A 19,677-nucleotide genomic window follows, 5' to 3' on the forward strand; every position below is an offset into this window, starting at 1 on the left:
ACGCATACGCGATTCTATTGGACCAAAGGCCCTCAGCGCGTAAACGCGTCTGTGACGTGACCCGCACGGGTGTTTCCCACACAGCACGTGATGACAGAGCACACGTGGAAAGACTGGACGTCAGAGTGTCATCGCGTGTAAGTAATTGGACAGCACGTCAGAGTCTCATCGCGTGTAATTGGACAAAAGTGCGCGTACACGCGATTGGCCTATGTACGTGTATATCAGGGGTGCGCGGACACTTACACACGCAAGTACGTCAGCGCACCTGTATCCCGGGGGGGGGGGGCGGGAATTGCCACACGCTATTGGACCGGGTACTGGATTTCAGGGGTGCGCGGGTCACACGCTCGCCTACAACACGCGCAACGCATTAATTTGCGTGCTAACAAAATAACAAGCTCAGACCCAGGATCGTTCCTAGCAGCAGTGGGCGTGGCCTACCAAAGGAGGAGGAGGAGGATAGTCAGGGCCAGAATATTCACACCCAGAACCAGCCTTTTCGGGATGCCCGATGACCAGGTGCATGGGAGGTACAGGTTTCCACCACACATTATACTGGACCTGGTGAGTGAGTGGGAGGATGACCTCACATCACCCACCCTTGCTCCCAAGCACTCAGCCCCCTGGAGAAGGTCCTCAATGTACTGCACTTCTTAGCCACCGGATCATTTCAGCGGACAAGTGCCATTGTGGGTGGTGTATCACAGGCCACCCAGTCACGCTACCTACACCAGGTCTTGAACATCATCACTGCACGCCCATCAGCCCGCAGGCACATATACCTGCCCAGAACACCTGCAGAAAGGCATGCTGCCGCCCTGGATTTTTACGCTGTGGCACGATTCCCCAAAGTGCTAGGTGCCATCGACTGCACCCATGTGGCTCTACGTCCCCCCAGGGCATCTGAGCACATCTATAGGAACCGCAAGCACTGGCATTCCATCAACGTGCAGGTAGTATGTAATGCCAAGGGAATCATCACCTCAGTATATGCCAACTATCCCGGGTCAACCCACGACAGCTTCATTTACGGAATGTCCACCCTAAGCCGGGACCTAGAAGCTGGGCGGCATGGCGATACATGGCTGCTTGGTGCATATGAATACCACTGCACATGCATGCATGTCAGATACTGAGCAAGGTCACAACCCCACCAATGATACCAATCACCACCTCCACAGGGGACAGTGCCTACCCTCTCAGCCCCCACATGATGACGCCAATTCGGAACCCCACCACGCCACCCCAGGTAAGATATAACACAGCCCACATTACAACCCAGGGCATAGTGGAGCGCACATTCGGAGTGCTGAAGTCACGCTTTCGCTCCCTTGACCGTTCTGGCGGGCAGCTGTTGTACGCTCCCCCAGTAGTGTGCAGGATCATAGTGGCAGCATGTGTCCTGCACAACGTTGCAACACGCCGGGGCCTGGCCATGGACATGGTGGTGGCCCCACATCCCCAACCACATGCACAGCCGCTGCGCATGGGAGGGGAAAGGGCACGGGGGAGGCAGCCCGTACACAGCTAGTGGCTAATTACTTCACATAGGAATCACACCCCTGTGGAGTGCACACTGCCCTGGCACATTCCATCGACAATCAATGATGACTCAACCTGACACTGATCCTGAATGTCTGGAGAATGAACCGTGAAAACCATATCAGCCTGAGATTGTTCACCTGGAAGTGTCACAATGTGTGCATCCCTACCCACACAGACACCACCAATGCAGTTTTGTGAAGTAACACATTCAAGCAGCTAAAATGAATACCCACTTGCAAAATGCAACAAGAGGACAGTGCCATGTCAGCCAACCCATCCCCAGCACTGCCACACGACACACCGTGCCATGTCATGCTATTTTCAGGTAAACAAAGTAATCCCCACAACATGACACCATTGTCACAATGTAGAGTGTCCCTAATTGAAACTTGCAACACCTGAAATGCTCACAGTAATGCAGGACCAACAACAAACTTGAGCAGGTACTACCATTAACATGACATCACAAATGTTATATATTAGTAGTCTCACCACCTGGAAATGCCTGCACTCCCACCACTACCAACTGTGCAGTGTTGGCGCCACGTAGAGTTGTAGGTGCACTGCTGCCAACATGGACCCCATCTCCAGACTAGAGGGCCTTGTGTAGACATGAGGAAGGGACCTGCAAATTGGGAGGTAAACACAGATGATGAGTTACACATCAATGCAACATGCAGTGTACAACACAACAGCAATATGCACTAGGAATGTATACACAGTATTGACTAGACTACCCACACATGTAGTGGGAGTCCAATGTCACCATGTACGTCAATGTCACTTGGGCACACCCTTTGCAAGCCCATGGAAACGGGAAGCAGGAGGGGTGTGTGTGACTCAAACCCAAGCATCTGAACCAAATACATGACAAGCCTGCATGTGCCCAGCCACAATGCTGCGTATGCCCACAGGAACCACGGAAGCCAACAAATTGTCCCAAAAAATTTGGGAAAAATTATTTAGAAATAAAAAATAAAAATAAAAATAAAAATCAAAAATAAAAATCAAAATCAAAAATGGCCATTGATGGGCCCGGGGGGGTTTGGGAGGTCACCCAGGAGGTCCGAGGACAGGGTGCACACCAAAACCCACCTGTGTGGGTCCTGGGAAAAAAAAACACCTCCATGGGCTCATGGCCCACACGGCTACCCTATTGTGGGAGTATCACTGCTGTCGCTACTATCACCCTGTGCAGCTGCATCCGGAGGTGGTTGCACTATGGGAGGCAGCCCACGCAAGGCCCTAGTCTGCTCCTCCATGGCTGCAAGCATGCGGGTGTGGTAGGTCTGGTTCTGGAGGATGAGTGTGCGGAGGTCCCCATGCAACAACTCACGGGATGCCCGGACCTCCGCCCTCGTTGCCTGCATCTCAGCTGAGAGCGTACGGGTGAGACGCTCCAGCTGCTGTTCTGTCCTTTGGTGTGTTGGAGCCTCAAGCTCAACAAGAGTCGTCCTGAGGTGAAGGAGCTCCTGCCTCAGGGCTTCCCTGTGGGCCTGGGACTCAATGGAGATGGCCTCCTGCAGAGTCGCCAGTGCCACCCGCCTGTCCCTGTTGGACCCCAACATGTCCTCCCTGTGTGACTGGTAGATGGAGTCGGTTGCCTGCTCTAGTCGCTCCATCAGCCTTTCAGGGGGGACAATGGAAGTGGCCACCATATCCATGGCCTGAGCCATCATCTCGGATGATGCTGCCTGTTGTGTTGCCATACCGTAAATGGATTGCTCCCATGCGGTATCGCCAGGTGGCGTACGGCCACCACGTCGGCGGGCACCACACCTGTCTGGGGCAAGGCGAACTGCGCCTTGCTGTGCCGGCACTGCCTGAGGCTGCAGGACTGCATTCCCCCTCTGATCTGCTGGCCCAGGAACAGGATCAGATGTCGCGGAGTGTGACCCTGCATCCGTAACCACCAAAGGCGTAGCTGCCAACACTGACATCCCCATTGAGGGTTCTGACCCTGGTGCAGGTGGGTGGGACAGAACAGAATCCCTCCCTGGAACACTCACCTGCGACGGCACGTAGGTCTCATCCGAATCAACACCTGAGTACAGCTCGGGGGAGGTGCAGCCAGAGACACCCCTTGAGAGCACGACCTGCAGCACTTGTGGGTTCTCACCCACCACCACACCATGTCCCTCACTGGTGGTTGGTCGGCCCTTGGACCCCTCCTGGGTCTGCACCATCTCCACAACGCCAGCAGTATCAGGTGCGTCTTCCCCTGCAAAGACATAAAAACAAAGAAATGGAAACAGGCATTAGCACCATGGCACACAATGAGGGCTGAGAAGCAAGAGAACCAGTACTTGATTGACACGTGTCCCACATGACTAAAACCCTCCCATGCATGCACCCTCACTGCATATGAAGGGCAGGCAAATGGCACACACTGATGACACCAAGATGGAAGATGAACACATTTTCTGCATGCTGCCTGGCAGTGCCATCACACATTGGCCTGTGATTGCCAGGTGAAACACACATGCCATCACACAGATGGCATGTACCATTGCTATTGAGTGGAGATGGAGAGGAGGGCAGCACCTATTCATTCAGTCCAGTTCCCGCATGTAATAGCTTTTCAAATTCTAACAGGTCAGATTTTTCACCTGGAGCTGCCAGTCTGAAATGGTCCAATTGCACAGGGACATGTGTGAACAAATGACATCCAGGTAACAAAGTCACTCCACTTTACCATAGCCATGTCAGACATGTGACTAGTGGACTGCGACATGCCTAGTAAAGGTGGTGGAATGCAAACAATCTGACTGAATGAACAGTGAAAAATAAGCAACAATGATGTGGCAAGGTGACACTTCAAGGGCAACTGGCGTGCAGTTGGGCTAGATGTCTACTGTTGGCAGAAGGGATACTGCTATGGCCAAATGCAGCTGCGCAGGATGTATTGCATGAAGCACATGGCTGACCCATACGACTCAGGCGCACACACACTCACCTGGCACACAAACAGAAGCCCTCACACACACACCATGCACATGGAGGACACACACATGCATGTGCACTCACCGGACAATGCCTCGTAATCAGCCAGATCTCCCACGCCTTGGATCTGTTCCTCCGTGATGTAGGTCCCAGCGACTGACTCATGTGGAGTGAGTTCCATGTCTACTACTGGAGACCCACCTCCAGTCACTAGAGTTGCGGCATGACTTGAGGCCAGCTTACTCTTTGCCCTGCGCTTTAGGTCATTCCAGCGCTTATAGCAATCATTGGCTGTGCGCCTCACGATTCCAAGGGCACTTACGATGTCCGCAACGGTCTGCCAGTGTGCCTGGCGTTGTGCAGGTGTGGTCTTGGATCCTGCAACAATGACCATCTCGTTGTCATGTGCGGACACATACTCGACAAGTGCATTCAGTTCGTCATCCGTGAAGCTGGTCTTCCTGGATGGGCCGGACTGTGTAGCCGTGTCTGGGGCATCAGCCTGTGCCGGACGAGCACTCTTCCTCTTCCGCTTGGAATGTGGTGGTGATCCTGAGTGTCCTGCGCCGCTCTGGACACTAGGGGCAGGAGCCCTGGTGGACTCTGTATCAGGAGTGTGGGATTGCACACTCAGCATGGGAGTTGGTGCAGTCATTGGCTCTAGTGTGATGGTGTCAGGGGGAATGTCAGCAGCATGGACTAGGACCGACACTGTCCTGGCTGGGTGTGTGAGGGCTGGGGTGGATGGAGCCGCAGCTGCCCCTGCAGCCTCTCCGCCCTGCCTACTTGGGGCAGCAGATGACCTTGCTGCCCCAGATGCACGTGGCATGGTGACATCAACGTGCACCAGCGCACGTGTCATAGGCCTGCTGACCTGGAAGTCAGCCATGGAGTCAGCCAGGTCTGGTGCCACAATGGGCTGGTCCAACAAGGGCTGAGCATGGATGGTGTCAGCCACATCAGCCTCAACGGGAGGGGGGGGGATTATGGGTGCCCTTGACTGGTCCTCCACACATGGGGGGACAGGCTCACCCTGCAAGTAACGACCACGTCCCCTACCGGATCCACCACGGCCACCACTTGTGGCTCTTCCACCTTTGCCACCCTTACGGAATCCTCGCCTCCCAGCCATGGCACTGATGTAAATGTGCGTATGGGAGTGGCTGTAAACTATTGTCCTGGGCAATTGGGGGTCAAAGGGGTTGGGTACAGATGGTAATTGTACCCTAGTGCTCTTGCAAGGCTGATTGTAACCCCTGGGGAAAGATGACGGGTCACGCTACGCACAGGAGCCCCAAAAAAGGGAGATGACGTGCACGCAACCCCTCCTAGACCACGTGTGCAGAAAGAAAAACCTGCACTACGCTGTGGCACCCAGTAACACAAGAATGAACGTATGCGTGTCACATGCAGCCTAGAATGACCTCTGAAGGGGTAGGCTACACACGGGGCAAGCGCAGATGTTAGATACGTGCGTGACTCACCGTCTGCCAGGTAAAAGAGCGTGAAAAAGGAGCGCGTTTGGTTGGCAACACACCCGCCAAAAGATGATTTGTACGCTGCCTGAGGAGACAGGACAACAGTAGAAGGGAACACTGTTTGAGGGAACAGGGCCAGGTAAACCAGTAAAAGAGAAAAAAGAGAAAAAGCTGTCAGAGGTAACAGGGAATACGAACTTGAAACGCCGTGAAGTAAATCGCGTGTGAAACGACAAGAAGTACAGAATTCACCCACTCGCTCTCCACGAAAAGCACGAACAAGGAAATGGTGTTCTACACGTACCTTAAATACAGGCCCACAGGTCCAGCGTCACTTACGTGGCGTGTACGCGCTAGGGCCATTTCCACCAATTACACGCGATGAGACTCTGACGTGCTGTCCAATTACACGATGACACTCTGAAGTGCAGTCTTTCCACGTGTGCTCTGTCATCACGTGCTGTGTGGGAAACACCCATGCGGGTCACGTCACAGACGCGCTTACGTGCTGAGGGCCTTTGGTCCAATAGAATCGCGTATGCGTGCTTACGCGCTAAGGGCCTTTCCTCGATTTTCACGCTGACGTGCAGGATTTTCACGTGCCAAATCACTCCGTACCAAGCTGGCCACGCGTAAGCACACGGAAGACCACGCTCCTGCCCAGAAGGCCGAACTACTGCCCTCCCAGAGCCCCGAGCACGCTCCCACCTGCCATCTGCTGCTGCCTGACTGCCTGCTGCCCACGTGCACTGCCATTTGCTGCCTGCACATCAGCCAGGGGTGCTGTTGCTGTGACCATCCCTGCTGGAACTGAAGACTCCCGACTGGAATCCCATCGCTCCACAGCCCAGCCCCAGGACCCAGTTGCCCACCCACTCCTGCCTCTGGGGTTGTCATGTCGGGGCAAACACCATCTGTGACCACTGACAACCCCCGGCCAGAGAGGCAGAGGGGCACCAGCTTCAGTGCCACCGAAGTTGGTGTCCTGGTGGAGCAAGTCCTGGGGCAGTATGATGCCCTCTTCGGAAGTTCCCGCGCCGACAAGGAAGGACGGACTCGGATCTGGACTGACATCGTGACTGCCATCAACGCGGAGGGGGTGGCAGTCCGGGACTTACAACATGTCAGGAAGCGCTGGGAGGACTTCAGGTCCAGGACCCTGAACAAGGCCCGGCGCCTCTTAAAGGCAGCGGATGCCAAGGGGCGCCGGGGCCACTTGTCGGAAGAACAGATGGGGGTCCTGGAACGCATATCCCCAGCGCTCCACGTCCAGGTCCTAGAGAAGCAGACCCGTCTGGAGTCGAGCGGTGAGTGTACATGCATCCTGATTGTGAGCAGTGCGTGTGGTGATTATTCGGTATTGTGCAGGTTGCACATCTGTTTGTATGGGGTCGAGTATGGGTGGGGGTGTACAGGGCCGTGGGGCTGACACATGCGAGGGCTGTAATGTGTGAGACATGGATGGTGCTTGTGTGTGTAGGCTTGCATGGCAAATGCAGTTGTGCGTGCACACATGTTTGGATGAATGTGTATGTAAGTAGACATGTCCGTGATGTCACGCATGTATGTTGTTTTTGGCTGCATGTATGAGCACTGTGTACATGTGCATGTGTGTGTATTTGACAAGGGTGCAACAGTGATGCAACATGGATGCATGTGACAGCGGTATGTGGAAGCCTGATTGGCAGATGTGACATGGATGCCCGTCTGAACAGTGCGACACTTGGCAAAGGTGTACACATGCATGCAAGTGTGGTGGTGTGTGTACATGTGTGGTGCACTTCCTGTGTTGCATGTGATGTCTGGCTCCCCTTTGGCTGCTCATGCTGTTGTATGTGTAGGGATGGTGCTGGCAGTTGCGATATGGCTGTGGTATGGCTCATGTGTGCGAGTTGCAATAACATGTGTGTTGGGGATTGTGATGACATGTCTGAGGTTTGCCAATGCCACTCATATGCAACTGTCATGTGTGTATGTGTCCATTGTACAGTGCCCTGATGCCTGTGTTTTGTTTCTCCCTGTCTGCAGCGTCAACTGATGAAGAGGGAGGAGAAGGTGCTGTGGAGCACAGCGGCGGGGATCCCACCGCCAGCCGGAAACGCAAGGCCCGGCTCCCCTCCCGTGTTGTCATCTCGTCGGGGAGTGAGGAGTCCGGTGCCGCGTCCCAGTCCGCAGCTGCCGGGGGGAGGTCCAAGAGGCGGAGGTTGCAGTTGGACTCCTCGGCAGCAGAAGGGGCAGCTGGGACCCCACAGGGCCCAACAGGGGAAGATGGCACGGAGTCATCCAGGTTGGTGGGGGGTTTGGTGGAGGAGGAGGCTGTGCAAGCACCAGAGACGGGGTCTGGAGGTGGGGATCCCACTGGTGCTAGTGGTGCAGTGCAGGACCAGGGACAGGAGGCAGCACAGGCCGCCGCAAAGGTGCCTGTGTGCAATCCTGTCCCCGATCCTGTCCCTGCATCATCTTGCACCAGCAGGGATGCCTATGTCCAGACCCGTTTTCAGGCAGGGGATGAGCTGACGTCAACTGGCCTTCCTCTGCCTGCGGACGTGGCCATCCAGGTCCAGGTTGAGCCTGTCCTGGCTGGTGTGGCGTTGCGTCAACGGGCCATGCGAGGTGACCTGCAGTCTTTTCATGGAGAGACTGCACGTCATCTCGAATGGCTCGTTGACCACGTCAGCCTGCTGGGACAGGTCACCCAGGCCGGATTCCTCCGTCTGATGGGGCTTGCTCCGACCCCCTCCTCAACTGGAACCCCTACGCGCCAGTCGTCCTCTGTGCCATCTTCCCACCCATCAGTCACCTGGGTGCCCTGTGGAGCTGCCTCTGACGGTGCGGCCAGGCTGGTGGAGGAGGCATCCCTGCCACAGTCGGGGGTCGGAGGTCCAGCAGGGGTGGCCACATCAACAACTGCACCCCAGCCGGCGGAGGATGTGCAGGCAGCAGGAGGCAGTGCACGGGCAGAGGCAGAGCAGCAGCAGCAACATGGTGGGAGACATGAAGGCTCGGGGCTTTCGACATCGGAGGGGCAGGCATCGGCCGGAGGGCAGGGGGACCCAGGACAGAGAGTGTCTTCCGTGTGGCAGCGATTGGGCCATGCCATAGGTGCGGAGAGGCGGCGGGCATAAGAGGCGCGGCTCACAATGGTCAGGGCGGAGAACTCCATGCGGAGGGCCCTGAGGCGGGCCGAGTGCCTCGAGGCAATCCGCAGGGGGTTGGAGGAGGACACAGCGTCGTCCCTGCGGACCCTCGGGCCATGGAACTGGACCGCCTCCGGGACATCGAACAGGAGTTCGATGATGCCCTGGCCCGGGACACCACGGAGTGAGCCGCTGGACTTGCCCGCCGCCTTTGTATATAGTTCTTTAGTTTTAGGTTTCCTTTGTTTCTTATTATGATTTGGAGTCAACGGACACTGCTCCACTTTTTGTATATAGTTGATTTTTAGTTAGGTTTTTTAGTAGGTTTCCTTTGTTCAGTTGGGCTCATGGACCCTTGGTAGTTTTTTACATAGTTCTTTATTGCATAGAGATTTTTTTACATTCGACTTTGGGCGACATTTTTTTGGATTCTGATTTGCAGTTTATTTTTTAAATACGGACATGCATCTTATTTTTTCTCATTCCCATTGTAGTTTGTTTCCTTTCTTTAGCATTCTTTATTTTTTTCAATACAATTTTGTTTTCATACTTCACTGTGTGGTATCATCTCATTGGTTTCATGCATGTCATGTTGGGTGTTTTCCCATTCAATTGCAACCATTGTGTGTGACGGACATGGGTTCATTAGCTTCATGAACATTGGGGGTGTAACATGTAATTTCCATTTCCATGTGGGTGAATGGGTTACTTGGTAGGGCTTTTTGGCTGTGGAGACTGACCATTACGCACATGATTGGGGATTGTGAGGACCTGGTGGAGGCTGCCCCTGCACTGCTGGGGGGTGGGGGTGGTGGAAGACATGAGTGGGGGCCTGGTGGAGGGTGCCCCTGGTGGCTGGGGGGTGGGGGTGGTGGGAGACATGGGTGGGGGCCTGGTGGAGGCTGCCCCTGCGCTGCTGGGGGGTGGGGGTGGTGGGAGACATGAGTGGGGGCCTGGTGGAGGGTGCCCCTGCACTGCTGGGGGGGTCGGGGGGTGGTAGACATGAGTGGGGGCCTGGTGGAGGGTGCCCCTGCACTGCTGGGGGGTAGGGGTGGTGGGAGATATGGGTTGGGGCCTGGTGGAGGCTGCCCCTGCACTGCTGGGGGTGGGGGTGGTGGGAGACATGAGTGGGGGCCTGGTGGAGGCTGCCCCTGCACTGCTGGGGGTTGTGGGAGACATGGGTGGGGGCCTGGTGGAGGGTGCCCCTGGTGGCTGGGGGGTGGGGGTGGTGGGAGACATGAGTGGAGGCCTGGTGGAGGGTGCCCCACAATGCTGGGGGGTGGGGGTGCAGGGGTACATGAGTTGGACATGGGTGGGGGCCTGCTGGCAGGTGCCCCACAGTGCTGGGGGGTGGGGGTGGTGGGAGACATGCATTGTTGATCAGTAGTGCAAGGTGACATGTGGGTTGGCTGGGGGGCATGCCCATGGTGGATGGGCTGCCTGCAGGACATGAGCAGGGGTGCAGGGTAGTCCCCCGTGGTGTGGGCTGCCTGCAGGGGCCGTGGAGGTTGTGGAGCGTACACCTGGGAGGACCCACATGGCCAATTCACGTGTAGTACTCCCCAGAACCCCTGAAATACACATTCCCTGCTGAAATCGCGTGTGCAACTTCCCGCGCACCCCTGAAATACACATACCCTGCTTGCACTGGGACAATCGCGTGTGGAACTTCCCGCGCACCCCTGAAATACACGTACCCTGCTCGCACTGGGACAATCGCGTGTGGAACTTCCCGCGCACCCCTGAAATACACGTACCCTGCTTGCACTGGGACAATCGTGTGTGGAACTTCCCGCGCACCCCTGGAATACACATACCCTGATGAAATCGGTGTGGAACTTCCCGCGCACCCATGGAATACACGTACCCTGCTCGCACTGGCCCATTCGCGTGTGGAACTTCCCGCGCACCCCTGAAATACACGTACCCTGCTGAAATCGCGTGTGGAACTTCCCGTGCACCCCTGAAATACACGTACCCTGCTCAAATCGCGTGTGGAACTTCCCGCGCACCCCTGAAATACACGTACCCTGCTTGCACGGGGCCAGTCGCATGTGGAACTTCCCGCGCACCCCTAAAATACACGTACGCTGCTCAAATTGCGTGTGGAACTTCCCGCGCACCCCTGAAATACACGTACCCTGCTTGCACGGGGCCAGTCGTGTGTGGAACTTCCCGCGCACCCCTGCAAAACACGTTCCCCGCTTGGCGTTTGCTGTTTGCCAGCCCGGTGAACTGGTCTAGGGTTAGCGCAGCCCTTTGTGATGATTTAGCGATTTTGATGGCTTTTCCTTGCGCGAGGGCGTTCTTGGGGGCGTTACTGGCGCTGCTGCAGGGTCGCTGCGATTCTCTGCGCCACGGCTGGTTTGGAAGCCTAAAATCCATGAATACGCTGTGCGCGGAAATCTGTTTTAGCGCACGTGCCTGGCGCAGTCAATCGCACGCGGACACTCTGCGCCAGCCGCTTGCGACACTTTTCTGCGAAATTCTATGAATTACCCTGTAAGTGTTTGGCAGTTTCAATTTCTAACATACCACATAATCTACAAAACCTTGTATTTCTCTCAAGTCCCAATTTAGCTCCTAGGATTTCCAATGTATCACAACGGTTAAATTTGAACAAAAAGTACTGTCTCACAGTTGCTGCAGTAGGAAAGGCATATTGATATTTGGGTTTCACAGATGTTAACGACCAGTGTTCTAAAAATAAACCACTTGAGGATTTTGTGGACAGGGTGATCATGTCACGCTCCTTTGCGTGACTATTTATTACTCCTTGTAATAGCTTTTTAATCTTAACTTGCTTTGGGAGTAGCCAGCTTTTTGCATTAACAGTCGCCCATTTCACATATACAGCATGTAATCTGCTTAAAGATGAAAACTGTTTTTTGTGACCCTCCTTGATGAATATATTAATCAGTTCAACCACAAAAGTACTGATAGATAGCATACTTAATTTTGCATATAACATTGCTGATTTGTATTCCAAAATGTCTTTCGCAAATCTAAAGTTACCTTCTAATAAAATGTATTCACATGATGTTGCACTAGGTAACCTAAACAATGATTTTAAAATGTTTCCTTCTAATTTACACATTTCATTAGCAAATTTACCTCCCAAGATCTCAGCACCATATAGTAAACAGGATATTTATTATCTTACTTGCATATAATAAGATTGTATTTACAGAGATACCTCCTTGTTTCCCTATGAATTTACTAATTGCACCAGTGTTATTTAAGCATAGAAGTTTAGTTGCCTCCCAATGGTGGTTCCATAGCAGCTTAGAGTCAATTATGACTCCTAAATAGTGAGAACATTCAACTTTTTCAAGTCTTTCTGAGTTCAACATCCACTTAAAATTATTGGACCAGGTTTGTTTCGTGGTGCCCAGAAAGGCCATTACCTTTGTTTTTGCAATGTTAATCTTTAACCCATTCTTTTCAGAAAAAAAGCAGCAAGCAGTTTTATCTTGTTTGGATCCCTGCCGGCGTGTAGTCTAGTAGGACCAGATCATCAGCATAGCCTAGCCATGGTAGCTCTATTGTGCTCATCTTCACTGGGTTAACCATATTATTGTCTACCTCATTCATACAATCGGCTAGGTAAAGATTAAACAGTGTTGCTGCTAGTCTGCAGCCTTGTTTTACTCCACAAACTGTGGGGATTGATTGGGAGAGCCGTCCTTCACCATCAAGGCGTACCCTAACTGAGGTATCGGAATAAAGTAACTGTATCATGAACAGAAGCCCTTCTGGAATCCCCCACAGTTTCAGTTTGTTCCAAAGTTCACCTCTTATCACAGTTTCAAATGCTGCAGAAAAATCTATGAACACCACATATACTGGTAGCTTGCGAACATACCACGAGTACTCAACTGCTGATAGTAAATTAATTATATTGTGAGTAGCGGAGGATTTTGCTCGAAACCCAGGTTGGTAGATCGGCAAGATCCTATTCCTCTCTATCCATGTATCTAGGTCGTCGAGTAATACTTTTGCAAATAATTTTGCCGGGATGTCCAGCATCGCCAACATACGATAGTTACGAAGGTCTTTCCATTCTCCCTTTTTATATAATCGGCAGAATGACACTTTCGTGCCATGTTTTTGGAATCACCCCAATCATACCAATCCATCTAAACAGCAGGTATAGAGCTTTTGCCCATACTTCTGGTGCTAAACGGAAGAGTGCATTCCATGTCTCGTCATGGCTTCTTCATATGTGACAATAAGTTCATTGTCCGTAGCAGTTTGACCATCGTCTATCATCTCTCCTCATTCTAGTAGCTCTTTAACGGCTACACGATTAACTTTTTCTAGTTTAGTGGGAATCTTAGAAATCCGGTTAGCAGCATTATTAATTTTTATATTCCCAGCCATATGATATTCGGCCTCCTCTTTATGGTATTCCAGCATCTCAATAAGTGGAAAGTGGTCACTTTCTTGTCGGCTACCTATTGCCATATCGATAATGAAACTATTGGCTTTTTCATTAACAAGAATGTTGTCGATTGTGGATAGACTACCCCAGCCTACTCTTGTTGTCCCACGTTTAGCATCACCTTTAGTGTGACCATTTAGCATGGTAAGCTGTTCGCTAATTATCAGCTTACACCAAGCATCACCACACTTATTGGAGAATTCCATTGCAATGGGGCCAGAGGTCTTATCACACATGGGGTCCACTGGTAAAAATATCTTGGCATTAAAATCTCCTGCAATGATAATAGGAAGCACAGCATTATATTCTGACAAGATTTTTGTTAACATCTCGACGTTCTCTTTATTCTTAATTCCATTGGTGGGTTGTAAATGTTTATAAGCAGGAAATTGGGGAAACGGATGCTGTTAGTTTTAACAGTCACTCCCAGGACCATATGATTAGACCAGCTGGATTTGACACCGATCCATGGGTGTTTGATAGCTGTTAAAAGTCCACCTTTTGGGCGGCCTTTCGGACCTTTAGATGCCAGACTTTGAATGGAACACCACCCGTCTATTTCACATGTGTCACATAGCCATGTCTCTTGCTATGTGACCAGACAGAAAATATCTAAATTATTGAGGAGTCCAGCTTTTTTCTCATAGTGCAGATTCCCTTTAGTGTTCCATGAGATCATCATGCTGGTATCATCAGGAACATTGTTCTAATCTGGATTTAAACTCTATTGGGGGCCGTTGCCAGTAGCCAACCATATCTAGATTGCTGTTACACATACCATGAGCTTTTGTATTACAGATTGTTTCCGGTTGGTTAACCTTACTAGCATGAGTTTGTTTCACTGTTTCTTTAGCACATTTAAGTGGTTTGAGTGAATTAATATCAGAAGGGGTCTCATTCAAGTTTACAGATCTTAAGTTCTCACTTCTTTTTACTTCAATAGGAACTCTCTGGTATTGCACTCTACGCATAGAGGTTTCTGTGCAGGTATATCCTAGTTTAGTAAAATACTCATTGTGACTTAATATGAATTCATGAGTAGTAGTTTCTAGACACCACATATTGGTCGTGATTAGTTTGGGGGTTACTAATTGGTCAACGATCTTAAAGTCGCTAGATTTTACCGTCCGCAGCGGGACTACCAATGAACAGAGTTCAACTATTCACTGTCTATTTAATAACACTATGGGTCCAGATTTATCAATTGCCTGGAACTGTAGAGCTTTAACAACATTTAATGGGTCTCTCTTATAAGTAGGATCATGCACTTTATCATTACTATTTTCACCAAAATGGACAGCTTTTCCAGCCTGTTTCTCTGCAGCATTACCTTCCTGGGAGGATACTGCCTCCGGACATGAGACTGGACTTAGAACAGGTTCCAATTTTTCTTCTAGAAAGAGCGTTTTAATAGCTTTTAGTACCTTAGTAGAGATGTCTTTATTATCATTTGTCTTTTTTCCCCCCGCTTTTCTTTTTGCTTTACTGGGACTACCCACTCATCTAGTGTCGGTGCCGCTAGCTTGGTCGGTTTTGGAGTCTTATGTACTTTACTTGGACCCTTATGCTTTTTGTAACTATCCTTTCCAATCATATCTACTGGGGCGTGGATAGTGACTATGTGTTTACCAGAGAAGTTAGGTTCTTTGGTAATATGAATCGGTTTGGATCTCATAACTTCTAAAGTGACCTCACTCAAGCATATAGATGCACATTTTTCTACATTATTAGGCATAACTTCATCACTTACAATGCATCTGTTATTGATCACTCTCTCACACACACACCATATGGAAGTGGCTGCTGAATTTTTTACAATTTTCTTTGTTTCATTACTTTTTTTCCCTTTCTCAACTTTTTCTTATACCAGCAGACTGTAGCATTAGAGTCTATAGAATACCCCGCATATTGGTCGTGTGTTGCCTTAACTGTGTTTGCTTCGGACTCGAGATCACCTTGCACAATTGGTTTTAAAGGCAATTCAGTATTAGTACCATCTTCTCTAACTGTCGTACATTCTTTAGAGGAGTTAGCATGCAGTATGGCAGTGTGACTATCTAACTTTCGTTCTATCGTATCACATCTTTCAACAATCTCATTTAACACCCGCTCTAGAGCGTCCCACAATTCCTCATTTTTCATTAGAGTGAAGCGCTCATTCACATCAGATTGCCTGCTATTTATGGTGATCGTGCTAGAGTTCATTCTGGAGTTGGAGACAAATGTTTTTGTGTTTGTCTCCTTAGGAGAAGTGACAGTATGTGTTAAGCAGCCTGAAATGGGGTCAACAATAATTCTGTCTTTTACTTCTTCGTCTAATTTACACAATTGACCAGTATGGCGACTATAGTCCTCCTTAATGGCAGTATGTCTTTTTTTACTGTTTCATGGATCGTAGGATCTAGAACTTGCCAGTTTTTTAGATCTATAGGATGAGGCATGTTGGGTCGATGCACTGCTGTTGTACTCCATATGGCCATATCGGTACAAATATTACAAGAGTCCGTGGTGTTTAATCTCTTATGTGGACTCAGCTCCTCTTTGTTGTTTTGAGTTTCTAACAACTCAAAAAGAAATTTAGCGCTGATACATGGTAGTCTGTTGGAGAGATCATCCACTAGTTCAGCGCTTATCTCAGATCTAACACTTTCTGCCAGGTTAGTGTTAGCCGACTTTATAGACTCAATTCTGTCAATTTAGCTAACTTGGCTTCAGGTAAGAGTCTCTGCTTGCTTATGATCTTTCTTTTACAGGCACAGTTAGGGCGCTGAATCATATATCAGTTATTTTTTTCACTTCAATGTCAATGCTAGTATTAGATCTTAAATTCATTCTCAGTCAAAAAATATTTAATAATGGCTGGATGAATGCTAAATTACATTTATAGTTCCACTCACCTTTGTTAGAGTTTCACTAATGGATACTCTTTCAGTTGTGTTCTGTGCAGCGTTATGAATATTAAAACAAACTTAATAGGTTTCCTCACGTATATGGATATATAATTCCCTTACTTGTACTGCAGCATAGACTGCGCAATGCGACTCGCACCGCGAACAGCCAACAGCACACTTTCGTGCACTTACAGGTGCACGCGCGTGGTGCGCTGCATGCTGGGACTATGTCTCTGCTCAGGGGAAGTGGAGGGGAGGGGTCAGATATGTCGGACCAATCCGTAGATCTAAAAATTTAAAAGAGATAAAAAGCTGCAGTTAAGATCATAGGTGTACACACAGGGTGCATCTAATACTGGCCAAGATCAGGTGGATTAACAAAGGGTGGGCGTATCCAGATAGGCACGTGCCAAAGTACTTGTACAAAGAGGGTGGGCGTATCCAGATAGGCACGTGCCAAAGTACTTGTACAAAGAGGGTGGGCGTATCCAGATAGGCACGTGCCAAAGTACTTGTACAAAGAGGGTGGGCGTATCCAGATAGGCACGTGCCAAAGTACTTGTACAAAGAGGGTGGGCGTATCCAGATAGGCACGTGCCAAAGTACTTGTACAAAGAGGGTGGGCGTATCCAGATAGGCACGTGCCAAAGTACTTGTACAAAGAGGGTGGGCGTATCCAAATGGATTCAAATCACGAGTGACACAAAGGGTGATAGCATGTGCAATCAAACTGTTCAAATATATTTACTGGCAGAGTCCAGGTGTTGCCGCAAAAGACTTCCTCCTGGCGCTAGTATCTCGCCAGCCGTGTCCTTGTGTATAGCCGCTGCTGAGAAAAATCCTGGAATCAAGTCGGGGTCAATACCAGCCAACAGCACACTTTCGTGCCTATATAAAAGCCCAAATGCTTGTTTTCTTACCAGTGTCCCTCCTAACTGCTCCGGCCCCACCCAATCTATGCCTCTACAACTCTAATTATTTGAGGCTTGAGCCATCTAAAAGGTGAGCCCAGCAGGTAAGCCTCTAACTTCATCGTAGGAGTAGGGGGGGGACTATTGGTATTGCCTTGACAGTCTTGTCCTCTGCCCCTGTTGGTTTTCTGCTGCCACAGTCATGTTAGTGACACGATCCTCCTCTCAGAGAGCAATGCATTTGCTTAATTTTAACGTTTAAAAACTGCTCTCAGAGGTGGGAAATTTGACAGGTTCTTGGGTCTGAGCCCCGAATTGGTTGAGCATCAAGGCAGAGTGAGGTTTGTGGATCCAATCCTCCCAAGCCCATGCCTGGCACCGCCCACGACTCCGACACATTTACTGCTCCAGATGGCCGCCCGCTCTATGTTATCCAATGGCAATGCCATGCGGTCCAGGACTTCCTCTTTATACAAAATGTCCTCCAGTGCCTTAAAAGCTTGGTATAGGCGCGTTATAAATGACATACCTTAATGGGGGTGGGGGTCGTTGAGGTATTCCAGCGAAGCCGCTCCTCCTCCCCCCTTCACTGAGCCGTCCCTGCTGCCTCGAAGTCGACTTTTAATTCATGGGGCCTTGCGAAGAACGCCCAGCATCTCTTAGAGAGTGGCACGGATCGCATGTGTTGGCACAGACGCAGAACACAGAGCTAGTTAATTCTCAGCAACTCTTCTGGAGACGTATACACGCAGTTTGGCGGCTCCACTCCCCCACATACATAATTATACGCGCCCACCCCCACCCCCCCCTCAACCTGCCGCCCGAAAAAGAAAACGCATTCTTAGAGCTATGCTGGATGGACCCTGGTGCACTTACTGTCGGCGAGCGGCGGGGTTGCCACTTTCTCCGGTTCCGCGGGCGGCAGGAGCCCTGCATTAGACGGCGCGTCCTCACTCCCGGGCAGGGGTCCCTTCTCTGGGTCTATCGCCCCTCTAGGGTCACCCCCAATCCCCATGCTGGCCAGATTCCTCTGCACGCGTCTTCTTCTTGAAAGCTCTGCACGCACTGTGGCTGGTTCCGCCCCCGGAGCAGAGTTACACAGGCAGAGCCTCGCATCGCCCCCTGCAGAGAGTGGACACAACCCCGAAACCGAAAGTATCGGCGCGCACTTGCGCCAATGTCCGAGTGTCTCACAGGTCACCCTGGGGCCACAAACGCCGGCCTAACGTGTCCAGTGAGGGGGGCTCCCGTTTACTCATGTCCCAGGTTCCGTTAGCACATTAAAAGAAAGCTGGAGACGCCGAAACATGTCCGTGTTTTGCCGCACAACCTACATTACACGTCCTCGCCTTCCCCAGAAAAAGAAAACTCATGATAAGTGCAGCTGTCCTAGACGGACCATGGTGCACTTGCTGCCGAGTGACACTCTGCCCACTTCATTCTATCTTTCAGGGTCCAGGAGCTGCTCAGTGCAACGGTATTTCCTCACCCCAGGCAGGGGTCCCTTCTGTGTTACAGTCACACCCATAGAGTCATCTCCAATCCACATGCTCGCAAGAGTCACCCCGTGTCACTTCTGCTTGAAAGGTCCACGTTGTTTAGTTACACCAGTGCAGGAAGAAAAAGTCGTCCGCCCCGATGTGAGGGAACCAAATAGCAATGCAAAGGGGTAGGATAACCTGAAATGACTAGGGTTGCCACCTGCCCGGCTTTTGGGCCTCATACCGAGTCAGGCGGGCTGGTAAAAAAGTGCTGGTATCCTAGGATATTAGTACTTTACCGGACCGCCCGACTACAGGAGTGCCGGTGGGGCACCTGGGTTACCTCCAGCTAATCGGGTGCCCTACCAGCCAAAGAAGCGCTTGTTACCTGGTGGCAAATCCCCTCATGGAGTCCTATAGGACTCTATGAATGAGGATATACACAGCTCCGCAACCCAGGTGCCGGTAAAGGTAAGTACCAGAGGCCGGTATGTTGGCGGCTCTACCACCAGTATCGGAATGAGGCAGTTTGTCCGGACTAACCGTATTTTGAGAACTTTGTCCAGTTAACAGGCAACAAATCCAGATTTGAGACAGCATTCAGAGTTTCAAGACACAAAAGCCAGTGCAAGCGGCTGGGGTTTCATATTTTATTTATTATTTTATTGTGCATTTGAAAGGTACTTATAGATCAAGTAAATTGTGTTTCAAAGCGCCCACAGGGCAACAGGGAGGGTACATGGGAAAAAAAGCAAATACAACAATGAAAGATAGAGGCAGACCTATTAGGCCTTGTAGGCATTCAGAACATGCAAGTGCAGAGAGAACATGTGTGAGCTGAATG

This window comes from Ambystoma mexicanum, chromosome 3p (genome assembly GCF_040938575.1).
Source record: "Ambystoma mexicanum isolate Mex_15411 chromosome 3p, UKY_AmexF1_1, whole genome shotgun sequence".
NCBI lineage: Eukaryota > Metazoa > Chordata > Amphibia > Caudata > Ambystomatidae > Ambystoma > Ambystoma mexicanum.